The sequence below is a fragment of the Puma concolor genome, chromosome C2, assembly GCF_028749965.1.
Source record: "Puma concolor isolate L17-30 chromosome C2, mPumCon1.1.hap2, whole genome shotgun sequence".
In the NCBI taxonomy this organism is placed as follows: domain Eukaryota; kingdom Metazoa; phylum Chordata; class Mammalia; order Carnivora; family Felidae; genus Puma; species Puma concolor.
The window spans coordinates 134,235,003-134,257,402 of NC_141675.1; the positions used below are offsets into that span (position 1 = coordinate 134,235,003).

The 22,400-nt window shown below is 39.4% G+C and overlaps 1 long non-coding RNA gene across 1 annotated transcript; it reads left to right on the forward strand.

Moving 5' to 3' along the window:
• Positions 1 to 1,614: 1,614 nt before the first annotated feature.
• Positions 1,615 to 10,341, forward strand: LOC147577549 (uncharacterized). The gene is made up of 2 exons (XR_015240392.1): positions 1,615 to 9,133; positions 9,181 to 10,341. It is a non-coding gene; the product is annotated as an uncharacterized LOC147577549 (long non-coding RNA).
• The last annotated feature ends 12,059 nt before the right edge of the window (positions 10,342 to 22,400 follow it).

Genomic DNA, 22,400 nt, shown 5'->3' on the forward strand with positions numbered 1-22,400 from the left:
ACCCCATCCTTTTGGGTTTTTATGGAGACTTCATTACACATGATTCATTAAATCATTGGCTGTTGGTGATTGAATTCACTTGTCAGTCCCTTTCCCCTTCCAGGAGGTCAGGGAAGTAGGACTGAAAGTTCTAACCCTCTAGCCACATGGTTGGTTCTCCTGACAATCAACCCCCATCCTTAGGTTACCTAGGGGCTTCCTAAATGTCACTTACCAACACAACAAAATGTGCTCTCATCAATTAAGAAATTACAAGAGTTTTAGGAGTTCTATGCCAGAAACTAGCGCAAAGACCAAATATATATTTCTTATTATAAATCACAATATCACACCTACACAACCCTTAATATAGTACAAGGCACGTAGAAGGTGCCTAATAAATGTTGAGTCATGGAGCATTTATGTGAACACAGTGCTATCACTGTGAGGGCTAAGATCATTTTAGCACCACTCAGAAATTGGGAGCTCCAGACTCCTCTCCGAAGGTGAATGGGGAGAGGTTTTTTGTTTTTTTGTTTTTTGTTTTGTCTTTCTCTGTATTTGTCATATTTTAGTTAAGACCAGGTATAAAACATGCTGGGACATCAATAATATCACACCAGGAGGGTGAAGGAGGAATCCATGATCTGCCAGAAGAGGGACTGGAGTTGGCTGTATAAGGTCCCAGCTGTCATACATTTTAAATTCTAGCCGGGGAGATGAATGAAAAACAAATTAAACAAATATTTCCAAAATTATAAGTGCCTATTCTAGTAAAAGGGACAGTGAGGAATATACAAATCACATGATTCAAATAGTGGTAAGTGCCATGAAGAAAATAAAAGTGACGATGTATCCAGGAGAGCCTGCTTGTTGAAGGTGGTGGGGCAGGATTAGTGCTCTCAGAGATGTCTTTTGTGTCAAGAAGTGGCTATGAGGAAAGAGCTATACAAAGAACTGGCAAGAAACAATTCCAGGAAGAGGAAACCTCAAATGGCACAACCTAGAGATATGAATGAACTTGGGTGTTTGAGGAACAGAAAAAGACATATGTGGTTAGAGGCCAGGAACAGGGGCCAAACCGTAGGATGTGTTGGATGGGGAGGGAGGGCAGATTATGTGGGTCCTTGGAATTTTCATTTTATGAAAATACTGAGTACGATGGAAAGCCGTTGGAGAATTTTAAGGAGGGAGTAGCATGATATCATCTGATCTACTATTCTGAAAAATATTTAAGAGGTATAATTAGCAGAATTAGGTGATTTCTAAAATATGTTTGTAGGAGAGAGTGGAATGAGGAATTTCGCAGATTCAAAGGTGACTTTCAGGTTTGGGGCTTGGCTAATTGGGTGGCTGAGGGTGATATAGAAAGAGAAGGCTTTGTATGAAGGTTGATGTGCTATTTTAGACATGCTGAGTCTGAGGTTCCCACGGGGCATCCAGATGGAAATGTTGAGTAAGAAATTGGGTGTATATATCTGAAGCTTTGGGAAAAGTCTCTGTCAGAGGTATGGATTAGAGACTCATCATCTTCATGTAGGTGGTTGTTAAAACCTCAAGAATGGCTGAAATTACACCAAGAGTGTGCAGCATGAGTGGGCTGAGAACAGGCCCTTGGAAACAAGAATATTTTAAAACAAATTTTTTTTAACGTTTATTTATTTTTGAGACAGAGAGAGAGACAGAGCATGAACGGGGGAGGGGCAGAGAGAGAGGGAGACACAGAATTGGAAGCAGGCTCCAGGCTCTGAGCCATCAGCCCAGAGCCCGACGCGGGGCTCGAACTCACGGACCGCGAGATTGTGACCTGGCTGAAGTCGGACGCTTAACCGACTGCGCCACCCAGGCGCCCCAACAAGAATATTTTAAGAGTGGATGGAGATTATATCAACAACCACAACAAAAAACTTGGAAAGAAATCAAAGGAATCATTTAAAGACTTATACATTAATTGGATTTGACAGTATGGAGGCACTGGTGAGCTTGGGGAGGCACATTGAAGCAGAAGTGAATGTTGACTGCTATTTGAGGAAGTTGGCAGAGAATGGAAGGAGGCAAATTATAGAGAGCAGTACAAGGTTAGTGGAATATATATATATATATATATATATATATATATATATATATAGGGGAAGACTTGGTACTATTTATAGGCTAAGAGGAGAAAAAAATAGAAAGGAAGATGGAATAGGAGAAGAGGGAAAACTGGAAGAATGAGAGCTTGGAAAAAAGAATGGAGGGATTTGGAGGAGTTATCTTGAAATGAGAAGGATACCTTGTTTTCTTAGCATGAAATGAGATAAGTAAGCAATAAGGTAAGTAAGTGTGGATGTTCACACGTTTGCATGCAAGGTGGTAGGATTTAAAACCAATTTACAACGAATGGTTCCAAATGTCTTATTTAATCTAGTTAGATAGTAAGAGATTGTTGGTCCAAGAGCTCTGCACACATATAACAGTTTAATTTTTTTTATTGAGGTGAAATTCACACAAAATAAAATTAACTATTTTAAAGTGAACAATTCAGTGGCATTTAGTACATTCACAATGTTGAGCAACTACCACCTGTGTCTAGTTCAATATCCCTAAAGAAAATTCTATATCCATTCAACAGTTATTCTGCATTCTTTCTCCCTATCCCCTAGCAATTATTAATTTGCTTTCTGTTTATATGACTAAACCAATTCTGCATATTTCTTATAAATTGAGTCATATAATATGTGAACATTTCTATCCAGTTTTTTCACTTAGCATAGTGATTTCAAGGTTCATCCAAGTTATAATATATACTCTGTTCCTTTTTATGGCTGAATTCCTTTTATGTATATACCACAATTTGTTTATCCATTCATCTGTTGGTGGACACTTGGGTCATTTGCCTTTTTTGAAAATTGTGGTAAAGAACACATAACACAAATTTGCTATATTGAGCATTTTTAACTATTTAGTATAATAGTGTTAAGTATATGCATATTAGTGTACAACAGATCTCTAGAACTTTTTCATCTTGCAAAACTAAAACTCTACCCATTGAACAAGTATTCATTCACCCCTTATCTTCAGCCCTTGGTGACCACATTTTATTTTCTGTTTCTATGGGTTTGACTACTTTAGTACCTCACACAAATGGAATCATGCAGTGTGCATCTTTTTTGTGACTGATTTATTTCACAAAGCATGATGTCCTCACAGTTCATCCATGTTGTAGCGTATGACAGGATTTCCTTCTTTTTAAAAGCTGACTCATATTCTATTGTGTGTGTGTGTATGTGTGTGTGTGTGTGTGTGTGTGTGTGTGTGTGTGTGTGTATTTTTTTTCTTTACCCATTCACTCATTGGCAGACATTTAGGTTGCTTGCATCTCTTAGCTATTGTGTTTAATGCTGCAATGAACATGGATAGGCCAATATCTCTTTAAGATCTTTTTTTTTCAGTTTTTTTGTATATATAACAAGAAGTGGGATTACTAGGTCATATGATAATTCTATTTTTAATTTTTTGAGGAAATGCCATATTGCTTTCCATAGTAGTTGTATCATTTTACATTCCTACCCTACCAACGTGCACAGAGGTTCTAATTTCTCCATATCTTTACCAACACTTCTTTTCCTCCCCCCCTTCTCCTCCCCTTTTTGATAGCAGCCATCTTGATGAGTGTGAGGTGGTGTCTCATTCTGGTTTTGGTTTGCATTTTTATTACAATCTGTGACTATTGTTTTCATATGCTTTCTGGCAATTTGTATATCTTCTTTGAAGAAACATATTCAAGTCCTTTGTTCATTTTTTTAATTGGGTTATTTCATTTTTTGGTTGTTGTTGAGTTGTACGAGTTGTAGGATGTCAGATAAATGGTTTGCAATTCTTTTTTCCATTTCTTTCTTTGATGTCCAGAAGTTTTTAAGTTTGATGTACTCCTGTTGGTCTATTTTTGGTTTTGTTGCCTATGGTTTTGGTGTCATGTCCAATAAATCATTGCCCAGTCCATTATCATGAAGATTTTCCTCTATGTTTTCTTCTAGTAGTTTTAGAATCTCAGGTCTTATATTTAGGTCTTTAATCCATTTTTGAGTTGATTTTTGTATACGGTATAAGGTAGGGATCCAACTTTTGCAGATAGATATCCAGAATTGCCAGCACCATTTGTTGAAGAAGAGTATCCTTTCTCTATTATGTAGGCTTTGTGGCCTTGTTGAATATTATTTGACCATTTACATGAGGGATTATTTCTGGGTTCTCCCTTCTGTTCACTGATGTATATATCTGTCTTTATGCTAGTAGCATACTGTTTTTGATTACTACAGCTTTGTAATATGTGTTGAAATCAAGAAGTGCTTGACCTCCAGCTTTGTTCTTTTTTCTAAGGGTTGTTTTGGCTATTTGGAGTCCTTTGAGATTCCATATGAATTTTAGGATTTCTTTTCTATTTCTATAAAAGAATAGCATTGGCGATTTTTAAAAATATAATTTATTGTCAAGTTAGCTAACATACAGTGTATACAGTGTGCTCTTGGCTTCAGGAGTAGATTCCCATGATTCATCACTTATATACAGCATCCTGTGCTCATCCCAGCAAGTGCCCTCGTCAATGCCCATCACCCATTTTCCCCTTTCCCCCTCCGCCCCTGCCCCATCAACCCTCAGTTTGTTCTCTGTATTTAAGAGTCTCTTATGGTTTGCCTCCCTCTCTGTTTGAAACTATTTTTTCCCCTTTTCTTACCCCATGATCTTCTGTTAAGTTTCTCAAATTCCACATATGAGTGAAAACATATATCTGTCTTTCTCTGACTGACTTATTTCACTTAGCATAATAACCTCCAGTTCCATCCACGTTGTGGCAAATGGCAAGATTTCGTTCTTTCTCAAGTAGTATTCCATTGTATATATAAACCATATCTTCTTTATCCATTCATCAGTTGATGGACATTTGGGCTCTTTCTATGATTTGGCTATTGTTGATAGCACTGCTATAAACATTGGGGTACGTGTGCCCCTATGAATCAGCACTTCTGTATCCTTTGGACAGACTCCTACTGGTGCTATTCCTGGGTCGTAGGAATTTTTTGAGTAACCTCCACACTGTTTTCCAGAGCTGCCTCACTAGTTTGCATTCCCACCAACAATGCAAAAGGGTTCCTGTTTTTCTCTACATCCTTGCCACCATCTGTTGTTTCCTGAGTTGTTAATGTTAGCCACCCTAACCGGTGTGAGGTGGTATCTCATTGTGGTTTTGATTTGTATTTCCCTGATGATGCATGATGCTGAGCATCTTTTCATGTGTCTGTTGACCATCTGGATGTTTTCTTTGGAGAAGTGTCTATTCATGTCTTCTGCCCATTTCTTCACTGGATTATTTTTTGGTGTTGAGTTTGGTAAGTTCTTTATAGATTTTGGATTCTGACCCTTTATCTGATGTGTCATTTGCAAACATCTTCTCCCATTCCATCGGTTGCCTTTTAGTTTTGTTGATTGTTTCCTTTGCAGTAAAGAAGGTTTTTTATCTTGATGAGGTCCCAATAGTTCATTTTTGCTTTTATTTCCCTTGCCTTTGGAGATGTGTCAAGTAAGAAGTTGCTGTGGCTGAGGTCAGAGAGGTTGTTGTCTTTTTTCTCCTCTAGGACTTTGATGATTTCCTGTCTTACATTTAGGTCTTCCATCCATTTTGAGTTTATTTTTTATACGGTGTAAGAAGGTGGTCCAGGTTCATTCTTTTGCATGTTGCTGTCCAGTACTCCCAGCACCATTTGCTAATGAGAACGTCTTTTTTCCACTGGATGCTCTTTCCCGCTTTGTCAAAGATTAGTTGGCTGTACATTTGTGGGTCCAATTGTGCGTTCTCTATTCCATTGGTCTATGTGCCTATTTTTGTCCCAATATCATACTTTCTTGATGATTACAGCTTTGTAGTAGAGGCTAAAGTCCAGGATTGTGATGCCTCCCACTTTGGTTTTCTGTTTCAACATTACTATTTGGTGTTTTTTGTGGTTCCATACAAATTTTAGGATTGTTTGCTCTAGCTCTGAGAAGAATGCCGGTACAATTTTGATTGGGATTGTATTAAATGTGTAGATTGCTTTGGGTAGTATTGACATTTTAACAATATTTATTCTTCCTATCCAGGAGCATGGAATGTTTTTCCATTTCTTTGTGTCTTATTCAATTTCTTTCATAAGTTTTCTATAGTTTTCAACATACAGATCTTTTACCTCTTTGGTTAGGTTTATTCCTAGGTATTTTATGGTTCTTGGTGCAGTTGTAAATGGGACCAATTTCTTGTTTTCTCTTTCTGTTGCTTCATTATTGGTATATAGAAATACAACTGTACGTTGATTTTGTATCCTGCAACTTTGCTGAATTCATGGATCAGTTATAGCAGCTTTTGGTGGAGTCCTTCAGGTTTTCCATGTAGAGTATCATGTCATCTGCAAAAAGTGAAAGTTTTACTTCTTCTTTGCCAATTTGGATGCCTTTTATTTCATTTTGTTGTCTGATTCCTGAGGCAAGTACTTCCAACACTATGTTAAACAACAGTGGTGAGAGAAGACATTCCTATTGTGTTCCTGATCTCAGGGGGAAAGCTCTCAGTTTTCCCCCCATTGAGTAGGATATTACTCAGGATATTACAAAGTAGGATTGAACCAACCTTGCAGCCCAGGAATGAATCCCATTTGATCATGGTGAATAATTCTTTTAATATACTGTTAAATTCAGTTTGCTAATATCTTGTTGAGAAATTTTGCAGTTATGTTCATCATCTTCATTCTTTTTAGTGGGGTCCCTGGTTTTGGAATCAAGGTAATGCTGGCCTCATAGAATGAGTCCAGAAGCTTTCCTTCCATTTCTATTTTTTGGAAAAGCTTGAGAAGGGTAGGTATTAACTCTGCTTTTAATGTCTGGTAGAATTCCCCTGGGAAGCCATCTGGCCCAGGACTCTTTATTTTTTGGGAGATTTTTGATAACTGATTCAATTTCCTCATGGGTTATGGGTCTGTTCAAATTTTCTATTTCTTCCTGTTTAGTGTGTGGGTATCTAGGAATTTGTCCATTTCTTCCAGGTTGTCCAGTTTGTTGGCATATAATTTTTCATAGTATTCTCTAATAATTGTTTGTATTTCTGTGGTGTTGGTTGTGATCTCTACTCTTTCATTCATAATTTTATCTATTTGGGTTCTCTCTTTTTTCTTTTTGAGAAGTCTGGCTAGGGGTTTATCAATTTTGTTTATTCTTTCGAAAAACCAGCTCTTAGATTCATTGATCTGTTCTACTTTTTTTTTTTTTTTTGATTCTATATTGTTTATTTCTGCTCTAATCTTTAATTTCTCTTCTGCTGGCTTTGGGGTTTCTTTACTGTTCTGTTTCTAGTTCCTTTAGGTGTGGGGTTAGGTTTTGTATTTGGGATTTTTCTTGTTTCTTGAGATAGGCCTGGATTGCAATGTATTTTCCTCTTATGATTGCCTTTGCTGCATCCCAAAGGGTTTGGACTGGCATGTTTTCATTTTCATTTGCTTCCATATATTTTTTAATTTCTTCTTTAATTGCCTGGTTAACCCATTCATTCTTTAATAGGATATTATTTAACATCTATGCATTTGGAGGTTTTCTAAACCTTTTCTTGTGGTTGATTTCAAGTTTCATAGCATTGTGATCTGAAAGTATGCATGGTATGATCTCAATTCTTTTATATTTATTGAAGGCTGTTTTGTGACGCAGTATGTGATCTATGTTGGAGAATGTTCCATGTGCACACGAGAAGAATGTGTATTCTGCTGCTTTTGGATGAAGAGTTCTGAATATATCTGTCAAGTCCATTTGGTATAGTGTATCCTTTATGACCATTGTTTCTTTATTGATTTTCTGCTAGATGATCTGTCCATTGCTATAAGTGGAGTATTAAAGTCCCCTGCAATTACTGTATTCTTATCAATAAGATTGCTTATGTTTGTGATCGATTCATTTATATATTTGGGTTCTCTCAAGTTGGGGGCATAAACATTTACATTTGATAGCTTTTTTTGATGGATAGACCCCATAATTATGATATAATGCCCTTCTTTATTTCTTATTACAGCCTTTAGTTTAAAATCTAGTTTGTTTGATATAAGTATGGCTACTCCAGCTTTTGACTTCTAGTAGCATGACAGATGGTTCTGCATCCCCTCACTTTCAATCTGAAGGTGCCCTTAGGTCTAAAATGAGTCTCTTGTAGACAACATATAGATGGATCTTGTTTTTTTTTTTTTTTTTTAATCCATTCTGGTACCCTATGTCTTTTGATTGGAGCACTTAGTCTGTTTACATTCACAGTTATTATTGAAAGATATGGATTTAGTGTCATTGTGTTATTTGTAGGTTTCATGCCTGTGGTGATGTCTCTGTCCTTTGTATTCTTTGCAGCATTCCACTCACAGAGTTCCCCTTAGGATCAGTTGCAGGGCTGGTTTAGTGGTCATGAACTCCTTCAGTTTCTGTTTGTCTGGGGAAGCCATTATGTCTCCTTCTATTCTGAATGACAACCATGCTGGATAAAGGATTCTTGGCTGCATATTTTTCCTGTTCAACACATTGAATATTTCCTGCCACTACTTTCTGGCATGCCAAGTTTCAGTGGACAGGTCTGCTACTACCCTTATGTATCTACCCTCATAGGTTAAGGCCCGTTTGTCCCTAGCTGCTTTCAGAATTCTGTCTTTATCTTTGTATTTTGCCAGTTTCACTGTGACATGCCATGGTGAAGATCTATTCTTTTTGAATCTGAAGGGAGTTCACTATGCCTCCTGGATTTGGATGTCTGCTTCCTTCCCCAGATTAAGGAAGTTCTCAGCTATAATTTGTTCAGGTAAACCTTCTGCCTCTTTCTCCATTTCTTCTTCTTCTGGAACTCCTATGATATGGATATTATTAGATTTCATTGAATCACTTAGTTCTCAAATTCTCCCCTTGTGGTCTAGTATTTTCTTATCTCTCTTTCTTGGCTTCATCATTTTCCATAATTTTATCTTCTATTTTACTTATTCTCCTCTCTGCTTCCTCCATCCTTGCTGTCATTGCAGCTAGTTTATTTTGCATCTCATTTACAACATTTCTTTTTCAAAATTTTTTAATGTTTATTATTTATTTTTGAGAGAGAGAAAGAGAGGCAGAGTGCAAGCAGGGGAAGGTTAGAGAGAGAAAGAGAGAGAGAGACAGAATCCGAAGCAGGGGAAGGTTAGAGAGAGAGACACACACACACACAGAATCCAAAGTAGGCTCCAGGCTCTGAGCTCCAGGCTCCAGCACAGAGCCTCACACGAGGCTTGAACCCACAAACCATGAGATCATGACCTGAGCGGAAGTCGGACGCTTAACCAACTGAGCCACCCAGGCGACCCTCATTTACAGCATTTCTTAATTTGTGTGACTATTTCTTAGTTCCTTGATCTCTGCAGCAATAGATTCTCTGCTGTCTTCTATGCTTTTTTCAAGCCTAGCTATTAATCTTATGACTATTCTAAATTCTTGATGAGATATATTGTTTATATCTGTTTTGAGCAATTCTCTAGCTGTCATTTCTTCCTGCAATTTTTTTTGAGGAGAATTCTACTGTTTCATCATTTTGGCTAGCTTTCTGTCCTTTATGTGTTTTCATAGCTTGTTATGTGTCTTGCACTTGTGAGCACCACTATATTAAAAAGGGGTCATACACTGTCCAGGGGCCTGGCCCTTTAACAGGTGTTTTTGGAGTGTGTTGTGTGCTCTCTGTTGTTGTGACTCTGGTTGTTTTAGCTCCCTACTCATAATGATGGTTTGGACCTTCCACCAGGTCTGCTTTCATTTTTCATTGAAGTAACCCTGGAAAAAATTTAAAAGGCTGGGGGAGTGGCAGAAGAAGCCTTATCCCATACAAAGAGAAAAATGACAGGGGTGAGGAAAAAGAAACAAGAAATTGACCAGGCAGAGAATCAGAGAAACTCTAAGACTTAATCCAGAGAGAGAGAGAGGAAAATAAAGAAGGAGGAGATACAGAAGAGGTATAAAAATAATAGATTAAAAACATCTGCCTAAACAAACCAACAGCCAGAAAAGAGAAGAGAAGAAATAAGAAGAAGAAAAGGAAAAAAGAAAAAAAATATATGTATATGAAATAAGACTTTACTAAGAATCAAATCAGAAAATGCAAAACCACTGGACCAATATGACCACTATCTGGTGGTGCCTTGAAACTGGTGGCTGTGCTGGTCTGGAGGAAGGGCCGGCTGGTTGGGTCAGTGTCAATTTTGTTCTGGTAGATAACGCAATTACCAGAGGGGCGGGGTTTGGTGTAAGCAGTCCTGCCTCCACTGTGGGCCTGCTGTCCATTCCCTGAAACCCCATCTTGTTGGTGATGGGGAGAGAAATGGCGATGGCCTAGTCTCTCCAGAATTGGGTGTCCCAAACCAGTCTGTTCAGGCTGTCCTCACAGTGCTGCACCTGTGCAAATGGGCTAGTTTGTCCTGCTCCACAGTCTCCTGTGCCTCCCAGGCACTTAGCTGGGATTCAAATCCTGATGTCTTAAAGGATCCCACCCCGGTTCTGGCTGGCTAACACCTGCAGGGTTTTTTTGTCTTTGGAGCAGCAATATACCTTCTTCCCACAGCACTCAAGGGTGGCCTGTACCCTCCGACTGCCTCTCTGAGCTTGCTACTGAGTCTGAGGCTGGCTTCTCCTATCCAGGCATAGGGCAGCAGGCCCCAGTTCGGAGGAAGTCCCCAAAACCTGGATTGTGTTAGAAATTTGTTCTTTCTTCATTTTTTTCCATTCCTCAGTCCTTGGTTTTTCTCTTGTCCAAATACAATCCTATACTTCCACAGCCTCTTTTTCTCTTTCTTTTGTCTCTCACAGAAGGGGATCCCTCCCCCGTGTGCCTATGCTGCCCATTTTATTTCTCTCATTTTGCAATCACGCACCTATGGCCTGCCAAGTTGTCCCTGTGGGTCCCTGGAGATGTTTCTGTCACTGTAGCCCGGATTCCTGGAATTCCAAGTCTTAAGGCCTCAATACTGCTGTGTTTGAGGAACAGGGGAACTTCAGGTCCCCCTACTTCTCTGCCATGTGGACTCCTCCCATTGGGATTTTGATAGGGATTGCATTAAATCTGTAGATCATTTTGGGTAGTATGGACATTTTAATAATATGAAGTCTCCCAGTTTATGAACATAGGATGTCTTTCCATTTATTTGTCTTCTTTATTTCTTTCAGTAATGGTTGTAGTCTTTAGTGTATAAATCTTTCACTTCCTTAGTTACATTTATTCCTATTTTATTATTATTTCTTAAGTGTTTTATGTATTTTTGAGAGAGAGAGAAAAAAATGTGAGCGGGGGAGGGGCAGATTGACAGAAGGGAACAGGATCTGAAGCAGACTGTGATAGCAGCGAGACTGATGTGGGGCTTGAACTCATGAAACATGAGATCAGGACCTGAGCCAAAGTTGGATACTCAACCACCTGAGCCATCCAGGTGCTCCAAGTATAACCTTTTTCTATAGAATAAGGACAGACAAAAGCTTGTCCTGGGAGATAATCATTAGAGGCCTTGGCTACAGGGAGCAGAAGATCTAGGGGCTGGTGAAACAAGATAGGGATTCACTATTAGCTTTAAAGCCTCATTATTTTCCTTTTCAATCACTTTATCTTCTTCTGTCTCCCTCCTCTTCATCCTACTTCCTTCTCTTCATCCTCCTTTCCTCCGTTTACCTCCTCCTCCTCTGCTTCCTTTTCTCCTCCTACCCCACCACCCAGTTCTCTCCCTCTCCCTCTGCTGGTTTTGTTTCTCTTCAGTCTTCACAGACACTGTGTATAGGAAATATATGAGGAGTAGCTAAGATTTTGTCTTTTCTACATTTTTGTTATCTTTGTACTCTGAGTTCTCTACAGGTCCACATCCCTTTCTGATACAGATACCTGATACAGAGCAACCAGGTAGAGTTTTCAAAGACAGGACCACTGCTGATGGCGGAAAAAAAAAAAAAAAAAAAAAGGAAAGAAAAATATCTGGTCACTTGATCTTCTCTCAGGAAAATGTCTAGATTATCTTGAAGGTTGGGACCCATGCTCTCACTGCCTGCGGAGCAAGTTTGAGCCTGTTTGAGGTGCTCTTTCCCTTTCCCCTTCCACTCCAGATCTAAAGAGATAAAGAAGGAGACTGGCTGTACAGTCTCAGACATCTCTAAAGCAAACATGAAGGAAAGTAGAAGTGTAGCCCACTTGCCAGGGTTGGCTTCCAACTCCCCAAATTCTCACCTTTATTTTAATTGTCTTGATAATACAGAACACTTCTTATTAGAGCAGAGATCAGAGTCATAAGCTCTTTCTCTCTTCTGACCACTCCAATAAACCTGACAGTTGTGCTTTAGTGAGTTTCATGGCTAACATGGATTCAGTAGCAAGTGCTGAGGTAGGAAGACTGGCTTCACCCTCTCCAGCTGGGGACAAAGGAGAGCAGGGCACACCTGTGCTGTAGGATAGCCAAATGAGTGACACTCACTTCCTAGGTATTAGCATCAGTCTATTACCCAATGCACAGGCAATTTTGGCAGTGCTATGTAAATTGAACATTTACTCATGCTTTTGTATTTTCTTTATTTTAGTTTTTGTTGTTGTTATTGTTGGGGAAGGGGAAAAACAAGGTTTTGGTTCATGGCTACGTCTACAGAGAGGATCCATGTAACACAGAAGGTTAGTTAAGCAGTTAGCAGTTAGGGGAGCCCAGGACAGAGGGAAGACTTCGGTGGGAGAAAGAGGCCTGGCCAGAGACCCCTTAACCACTTCTCCCTGACCACTTGTAGTTGTTTACTGCACAAGTCCATCTCTGTGTATTGCTCAGAGGAATTTTGTTTGACTTGACATAGAGTTGTGGAAATACTTCTGATTCTGAAGCAGGTATCTAGGGGTAGGACCAGGGGGAGAAGAGGGAGGCCTTTTTGATTTGGCTGTCAGGTCTGTATGTTCCAGGAATTCCAAGAGGGAGTCTTGGATGGCATTTCATACAGTAATCATTTATCGGATATAGTCATATTCAGTGAGTTTGGCTACATTAGGTAGGCCAACTTGGAATCCAGTACCACCTATGCGTTATATCTGTGAAGATAGATGTGAACTCTTGAAGCATGTGTCATTTGAAATTATCTGTATATGAAACACCTTTCTTGTTCCTTGCTCTTTAGTGGCTTGTATTAATTAATAGTCCTGCTCAAAGCCATACCCTCTTTAGGACCAGCCTGGAGGAGTGGACTACCTATCATGCACAGAAACCTACAGAAACCCAGGCAAGATGAATAATGAGTTCTTCATTTCCAGATAGTCCAAATTCCCAGTCAGTTAGTATTCTTGGGACTCAAGCACAGTTATATTGGAGGCTGTGCTGGATATAGAACAGCATGGATAATGAACTTATTGTGACAATTTGATTTCTGATACCTGGGAAGTAGACTGGCCTACAATAAATAAGGATGACCTTTAGAATATTATAGGGAGTTGATAATGATTACATCCTGGGAAAGGCCCAGAAAGGTTATCTCCCAACCTTTCTCAAAAAGTGATGACTTGGGGCGCCTGGGTGGCTCAGTTGATTAAGCATCTGACTTCAGCTCAGGTCATGATCTCGTGGTTCATGGGTTCGAGACCCGCGTCGGGGGGTGCTGAATTAGAAGAAATCTTAAGAGACATCTGGGCAACTACTGTAGCCAAGTCATTAGATAACACACCAATCTCAAACATAAGAAAAGCACCTTCTGAACTTTGAAGCAGAAGTTGGAGCACTCCTGCAGGACAACTTTTTTTGATGCTCTTTACTTCATTTTCTTCTGTAACATTTCCTTGTCTTTTATATCTTTTTTTTTTCTCAACCCTTAGCTTGCCAAAGGGGTACTTGGGATCTCACAGACTGTTCTTTACAACAAAGATGGATACCCATATTTCCTAGGGCACAGTGGTTAAGAGGGATGTAATCAGAAGTGTTTATCTTAAGAAGTAGGTTCTGGCTAAGATACTTCATTAGGGTAATTGCTCAGTTTCAGATCCAAATTCCAAACCACTTATAAATAAACATTTCTCCTTGGATATCAGAAATGCATTTCTGTATTAGTTTCCTAGGACCACCATAGCAAAATACCACAAACTGGAAGGCCTAAAGCAACAGAAATTTATTCTCTCACAGTTATGGAGGCCAGAAGTCTGAAATCAAGGTGTCTGCAGGGCTGGGTCCTTCTGGAAGCTCTGAGGGAAAATCTGTTCCATGCCCCTGTGTTCTAGGGTTTGGTGGTTGCCTGCATGCATAGCTTGTAGATACATCAGTTCCATTTTTGCCTCCATCTTAAAGTATCTGTCTTTCCCCACGTGTGTCTTCATGTCTCCAAATCTCTCTCTCTATATAAGAACACCAGTCATTATATTTAGTGCCCTTAATCCAATATGACCTCATTTTGACTTGATTATGCCTACAAAAAGACCCTGTTTCCAAATAAGGCCACATTCAGAGGTATTGGGGGGTTAGGACTTCAGCATATCTTTTTGGGGAACACAATTCAACCCACAACAATTCCAAAGCCTAACTCATGATCTTCTCCCTAAAACTATGTCTCAGACTTTCTATTCAGTTCAGTCCTTTATTTATTTAACAAATATTGGGTACCTGGTGGCATAATTGTTGGTACTGTGAATATGATAGTAAAAATCAGCAAAGACCATGAAAACAATTTGTTTATGTCTGAAAGCATCCTATATTTTGTCATTTCCTCTCCCCAAATCCAGACCATCATCATGTCTTGTTAACTTTATTTCCTGAGTATTTTTCAGATTAATTCACTTCTTTCCAACTCCACCTTCATCTCCAGAGCTTACACTTTCACATTCTCTTGCCTGGACCATTGTAATAGCCTGATTGCAAATCACATTTAATTCTACTTCTATCTGATAAGTTCTACATTGCAGCTCTATTCGCTTCTACTTACCCCTAACACATACACCCTTCATGACTTCCCAGTACTTTTAGGATAAAGCCAAACTCTTAAATGCAGCCAGTGATGCTCTGGGTGTTTGTTTTCTGTCAGCTTGTCCAGCCTTGGCTCATACCATGCCTCACCCCTCACTTTCTTAGATCCAGCCACACTGGTTTTCTTTTAGTCTCTCAAATGTTAAAATGTATACAGATCACTTGGGAATCTTCTTAAAATGCAGAATGAAATAGATGAAGTAGATCTGTGATGGAGCCTGAAATTTCTGCATTTCTAATCAGCTCCCAGGTGATATGGATACTGCTGATCCAGTGCTCAGCTCTGAATCCAAAGGTCAGCCAGTCCCCAGGCCTCCTTTGCATATGCTTTGGCACATGTTGTTTCCCGTTTTCCTCAATACTCTTTCCTCCTCTATTCACTGGAACATATTGTTCAGATCTTGATACCTTATCTCTTCTTAAGGAATTCTCTAATCTCCCCAACAAAGCCAGTCCCCTCAACCTTACTGTGAAATCTCATGAACCATATATCTCTCCTTCTTAGCACTTAGTACAGTCAAGTTCTATGTTTTCTCTGGACAGGTTTTTGATAAAATATTTATCTCCTTCACTAAATTATAGGCTCCATGATGGAGAGTCTGTATCTTTTTCTGATTATCATTGTGTCCCCAGAGTCCACCATACACTTTTGGGCTGTCAGAATAGACATTCATTAAATGTTTGTTGAATGAATGAATGAGTGGTATCCAAGACCCTAATAGTCCTTCCCTTCATTAGTAGGGTAAAGGAGTGATATAATCATGCTGCCCCCCCCCCCCCATGGATATTTAAACCCTGGGAAGAGAATGGCTTTGTCTCTCCCTTGGTTGCTGCTTCTATTTTGGGTTGCCTCTGATGATGTCAACAACCTTTGTATACACTCTGAGTTTGTTTCTGCCTTGCAGCTATTCAGTTCAGATGGTGACCTGGGGTTAATAAACTCGTGTCTTTGCAAGCAACAGACATTCTCTCTGATTGCTTCAAATAATAGGGACTGATTGTGAGGATGTATGTGAAAATGAGGAAGATGGAGATTGCAGCCGGACAGGCTGTGTACTCAGATAGCTCTACATGTCTGGGGTGAAATGCAGCTCTCCAGGTACCGTGTCCATGGTGCAAGTTGATTGCTCTTCAGTATATGACCCTGCCACTGAGACAGCTGACTGAGACAGTTACTCTTCCTGTCTCTGTATCACTCGGAGTCCTCATTTCTGATCTTGCCACCATGTGGTTACTTTCCATTACCAACTGCTTACTCATTGTTTTCACTGCTTCTTGGTCCCTATAGCATCACTGCATCTGCATTTTTAGCTTTTACTCTCTGGTGTTGGCAGCTCATATTCTCTCTCTCTCTCTCTCTTTTTTTTATATGTAATTTATTCTCAAATTGGTTTCCAGCAGCCAGTGCTCATCCCAACAGGTGCCCTCCTCAATGTCCATCACCCACTTTTCCCTCTCCCCCACCCCCATTAACCCTCAGTTTGTTCTCAGTATTTAAGAGTCTCTTATGGTTTGCCTTCTTCCCTCTCTGTAACTTTTTTCCCCCCTTCCCTTCTCCCCTGGTCTTCTGTTGGGTTTTTAGGATCCATATATGAGTGAAAACATTTGGTATCTGTCTTTCTCTGCCTGACTTATTTCACTTAGCATAACACTCTCCAGTTCCATCCACATTGCTACAAATGGGCAGATTTCATTCTTTCTCATTGCCAAGTAGTATTCCATTGTATATATAAACCACATCTTCTTTATCCATTTGTCAGTTGATGGACATTTGGGCTTTTTTCATAATTTGACTATTGTTGAAAGTGGCAGCTCATATTCTCTATATACCTCGCATTCAAGTTCAGTCAGAGAGCATTTGCGTGTTCTGCTTAGTTGCTATGGTCTTCTTCTGATTCTCATGCCACGGCAAGTCTAAGCCACTGACAGGCCTATACCAGATCTATAAGTTGCAGTGATGTCCTGAAGATGGCGGTCTTCCTGGTCCCCAAGAGCTTATTGTGAAATATTTAGGAATTTGATGAGCCCAGTTGTTAAACAGTCAATAGTTCGAAAGCAGCCAAACTACTTCGTGGATTTCAGCAAAGGTTGAAACTCAGATGTCTTTTTTCCCCCACAGAGCCAGTTTTTCAGCATAATGCTGAATGGAATAGAGAACAAGGCTCACCCCCAGGAAGGACTCAAAGTCATTTCCCTTGTGTGGTTGCCATTCTGAGACTTCTCTAATGGTGACAGTGTAACTAACAAGTGCTCTGCCGTGGCTGATTCAGTCTCCCCTAATCACTCCCAGGGCTTCCTAAGTAAAGACAGACTTCTTTCACCATTGTCTCCACCTTAGTTGCTATTATATTTTTCATTGAGTTACCCAGGAAATAAACTCTGAGATAGAGCTTCATATGCAAAGACTTATTAAGGAGCACAGTTGAGTTCAATTTTTATGGAGGAGAAAAGGAGGTAATATTGCACAGAAGGAAGGCTTGAACTGCAATGCAGTCATCAAAAAAAAAAAAAAAAAAAAAAGGCATCATCTGATCCCATAAGAAGGACCACTAATTAGATGGGGGATGCCCATTGGACAAGGTGGCTCTTTTCAGAGTGGTGTGAGGAACTTAGCTGAGAACCATCATTCCAAAGGGAATGAGTGCCTCATCTTAAAAGGTCATCTGAATGGCTCACTACATATCGTAAAATGAGTACTGCTCTGAGCTACCTGGGTTTGGATTGCTCTATTACACAACAGTAATCACAGGATCATCAGGTATGTGGCATCCTCAGTCTCTGACCAGGACAGTGGTATTTTCTCCATAGCTGCTTCATAAATGCTGTAATTAAATATTCCAAAAAGTATCAAAAATTTAAGTATATTATTCAAACTTCATTAGGGAATTAAAAGCCTAAGACCTCTTTCTGTTACCTGTCTAGACATGTATACGGATGTAAGATTAGAGTTCAAGGCTTTTCTAGTAGATAATGGAGAGTGCCAGGTCTTTCTCTGTTTTCTCCCTTTTTTCTTTTTCCCTCATATTATAGTCCTTTTGATCCAAACTGTAACCTTGTAGAAAGGTATCTGAAGAGATTGGCAAATAGGTTAAGAGTGGTGGTGTTTGGGGCTACTTTTCCTCTTTCAGAATGGAATGGAATCCTAGAACGTATGCCATTTGCCAGTTGGAGGATATGTTTCTTTACAAGGACAGAGAATTTCAAAAGTTTGACTTTGCTAAAAAGATGCTGTTATCTGATCTCATTCCACAGAGGAGAAACTGGCTTTTCACAGAAAAATTTCAATTGTTTTAATTGCACTGTACTGCAGTGAAAATGTGGACTTTGTGGAATGAAATATGGTTCTGAAATATTCCTAAATTGAATCAGACAATATACAAAGAGAACCTAACTTCTGCATACTGAGGCTTTGTCCCTATGAACCTTGCTATCGTAAATCTAATGTGGTCAAGGGGATTCAGATACCTCAAAAAGCCTCGTGAAAATTCTTGGTAATTTGATTCATATTTTTGCATCCTTGCCCTTCTCTGGTATGCTTTTGGGTTAGTATAGAGGAGGAGGATGAATAGATCAGGAAAAGAGTGCAGAGACATTAACTAAAAATTCTTGACTAGTTCACAAGACTAACCCAATCACAGTCTCTTCTGTGCATTGGAATCCCTGAAGAGGGATTCGATCCCAATCCCCTCTTTTACTCATGAGGAAAGGGAAGCCCAGAGAATTTAAATAACTTGTCCAATATCACATTGCCAGTTGTTAGCAAGATGAGATTAGAAAAGCAGCTATTGTTTGTATTGTGACTATATCAACTCCTGCTTTTATAAACTTATTCTTCCCCAAATACTTGTCAGCCTGTACCTCTTGGTACTCACCATGCCAGGCACTGATAATCAAAAGATGAGTAAGATAGAGGTGGTTTTGGCCTCATGAAACTTACTCAAGGCAATCTGGTGAGACCAAATAGAATATAGTACTCTGTGGTGGAGAATGGAATTAATAGGATGGCAATCCAATTAAACTTTCCTTAGCATAGTCTTACTTACTGAACCACTGTTAGAGCCAGCCAGGTTTCCTCTAGGATAACATTCTGAGAAAAGGATGCTTTTCTTTCCTGCTTTTTAATAAAGAAGTTAGAGACTAAGTTCACAGGCTTTGTGTCTGTTACTTTGCTGCCAGCTTTGCACTTGTTCTCACAGAAACCTGGAAGCTGGCTAGTTCAATAAATCTCAGTTCTTTCTGCTAGGTTTGATAGCCTATAAAAGGTTTATTAGCCTGTTTTTGTTATCAGGGAGAGTCATTTATTTACTCTGCTTCCCTTGGTTTAAACTCTTTATCAAGTAGGACTGATTGCCGATATGAGGCAAATAGAAAGATAGATAAGTTGATATATGAATATTTATAATTCTGGTATGTTGGAAATTGTATTTAGAAGAAGGCTCCAGGGGCACCTGGGTGGCTCAGTCCGTTGAGCGTCTGACTTTGGCTCAGGTCATGATCTGGCTGTGAGTTTGAGCCCCGCGTCAGGCTCTGTGCTGACAGCTCAGCTCGGAGCCTGGAGCCAGCTTTAGATTCTGTATCTCCCTCTCTCTGCTCCTCCCCTGCTCGCACTCTGTCTCTCTCTCTCAAAAAATAAATAAACATTAAAAAAATTAAAAAAAAAAAAAAAGGCTCCAGAAGAATATAAGGCCAAGATACAGTCTGAACCATATCAGATAAAGGGTTAGTATCCAAGATCTATAAAGAACTTATCAAACTCAACACCCAAAAAACAAATAATCCAGTAAAGAAATGAGCAAAAGAATTGAATAGACACTTCTCCAAAGAAGACATCCAGAACCGACACATGAAAAAATGCTCAACATCACTCATCATCAGGGAAATACAAATCAAAACCACAATGAGATGCCACCTCACACCTGTCAGAATGGCTAACATTAACAACTCAGGCAACAACCGATGTTGGCGAGGATGCAGAGAAAGAGGATCTCTTTTGTATTGTTGGTGGGAATGCAAGCTGTTGCAGCCACTCTGGAAAACAGTATGGAGGTTCCTCAAAAAACTAAAAATAGAACTACCCTATGACCCAGCAATGGCTCTACTAGGCATTTATCCACGGGATACAGGTGTGCTGTTTCGAAGGGACACATGCACCCCCATGTTTATAGCAGCACTATCAACAATAGCCAAAGTATGGAAAGAGCCCAAATGTCCATTGATGGATGAATGGATAAAGCATATGTGGTATATATATATATACAATGGAGTATTACTCGGCAATCAAAAAGAATGAAATTTTGCCATTTGCAGCTACGTGGATGGAACTGGAGGGTATCATGCTAAGTGAAGTCAGTCAGAGAAAGACAAAAATCATATGACTTCACTTATATGAGGACTTTAAGAGACAAAACAGATGAACATAAGGGAAGGGAAACAAAAATAATATAAAAACAGGGAGGGGGACAAAACAGAAGAGAGTCATAAATATGGAGAAAAAACTGAGGGTTGCTGGAGGGGTTGTGGGAAGGAGGATGGGCCAAATGGGTAAGGGGCACTAAGGAATGTACTCCTGAAATCATTGTTGCACTATATGCTAACTGATTTGGATGTAAATTTTAAAAAATAAAAAATAAGACAAGTTAAAAAAAAATAAAGGTCAGCAAGAATTTCCACCCCTCCCCCCCACCAAAAGATACAGTCTGAACAAGAACAATTGAGTAAGAACCATACCTAAAGACAAGATCAGACAGGAATGTATTAGGATAAGCTCTGTAGAATTGCCTATATTAAACTATTTTTTTAAAGTTTATTTATTTATTTTGAGGGAGAGAGAGAGAAAGTACATGTGTGCAAGCAGGGGAGGAGCAGAGAGAGAGGGAGAGAGAGGATCGCAAGCAGGTTCCACTCTGCACAGCTTGAACTCATGAACTCTGTGATCATGACCTGAGCCAAAATCAAAAGTTGACTGAGCCACCCAGGCATCCCTATATTAAACTATTTTTAACCTACAAAAATGGCAGTGCTTTCTAATTCAACCGTATTCTATTGCCTGTATTGAAATCAGTTTGATTTAATATTCATTTATTTGTTTTTGAGCAAATGTCCTATTAAGAGCCTTAGGCAACCTTACCTCTGTATGACTCGGCTTCCTTATTTGAAAAATGAAGATAATAATAGGTTTGAAGTATGTAGATATTTTAAAAAATGAGTTTATCTAGCCTGGCACCCACTGGCTTACTATTCAGATTCTCCAAGAACCTTAGGTGCCAGCCTCAGATGCTGGCTTATGCCTTTAACTTGTTCCTAGGATTACTGAGGCCTCTCTTGTTCAGTCTTAGTCACAGATTGAAGTTACTCTGTTTTAATCCACCTGCAGCTCAAATCATTGTTTCCAGCACATTTATATTGCATTTTTGTATTCAAGCTCTGCCATTCTGTTTTTAGTTTTTCATTTTCTTGAGGTATAGTTGACATACAGCACCAAATGAGTTTAACGTATATAGCATAATGACTTGACTTACATTTATTACAAAATGATTGCCATAGTAAGTTTAGTTAACATACACCATCTTATATACATAAAAAAAAGAAGAAATATTTCTTTCCTTATGATGACAACTTTTAGGATTTTTTCTCTTAGCAATTTTCAAATATACTGTACAGCAGTGTTAACTATAATCATCATGTTGTATTCCTAGTACTTATATATTTTATAACTAGAAGTTTGTACATTTTCATGGCATTTATTCAATCCTCCTCCCTCCTGACCCCTGCCTCTGCTAACCATGGATCTGATTTCCTTTTCTATAAGTTTGGGCTTTTTGTTTGTTTGTTTTTTAGATTCCACATATAAGTGAGATTATACAGTATTTTCCTCTCTGGTTTATTTCACTTAGCATAATGGCCTCAAGATCTATCCAATGGCAAGTCTCAAATGGCAGGATTTCCTTCTTTTTTATGGCTAAATAGTATTCTAATATATATATCACAGTTTCTTTACCCACTAATCTGTCAGTGGACACGTTGGTGGATCCCATGTCTTCACTATTTTAATTTTTTTTTTTATCGTTTATTTATTTTTGAGACAGAGAGAGACAGAGCATGAACAGGGGAGGGGCAGAGAGAGAGGGAGACACAGAATCTGAAACAGGCTCCAGGCTCTGAGCAGTCAGCACAGAGCCCGACGTGGGGCTCGAACTCACGGACCATGAGATTATGACCTGAGCCGAAGTCGGATGCTTAACCGACCGAGCCACCCAGGCGCCCCATGTCTTCACTATTTTAAATAATGCTGCAAGTTCTGGAATTTCTAACCTTTTAGATCAGTGGTTCACAACCCAGGCTGCCAGGATGTCAGTGGATCCACCCAGAGAGCTTTTAAAATGTAGTGATGCCTCAATTCCACCCTTTGGCTCTTGATTC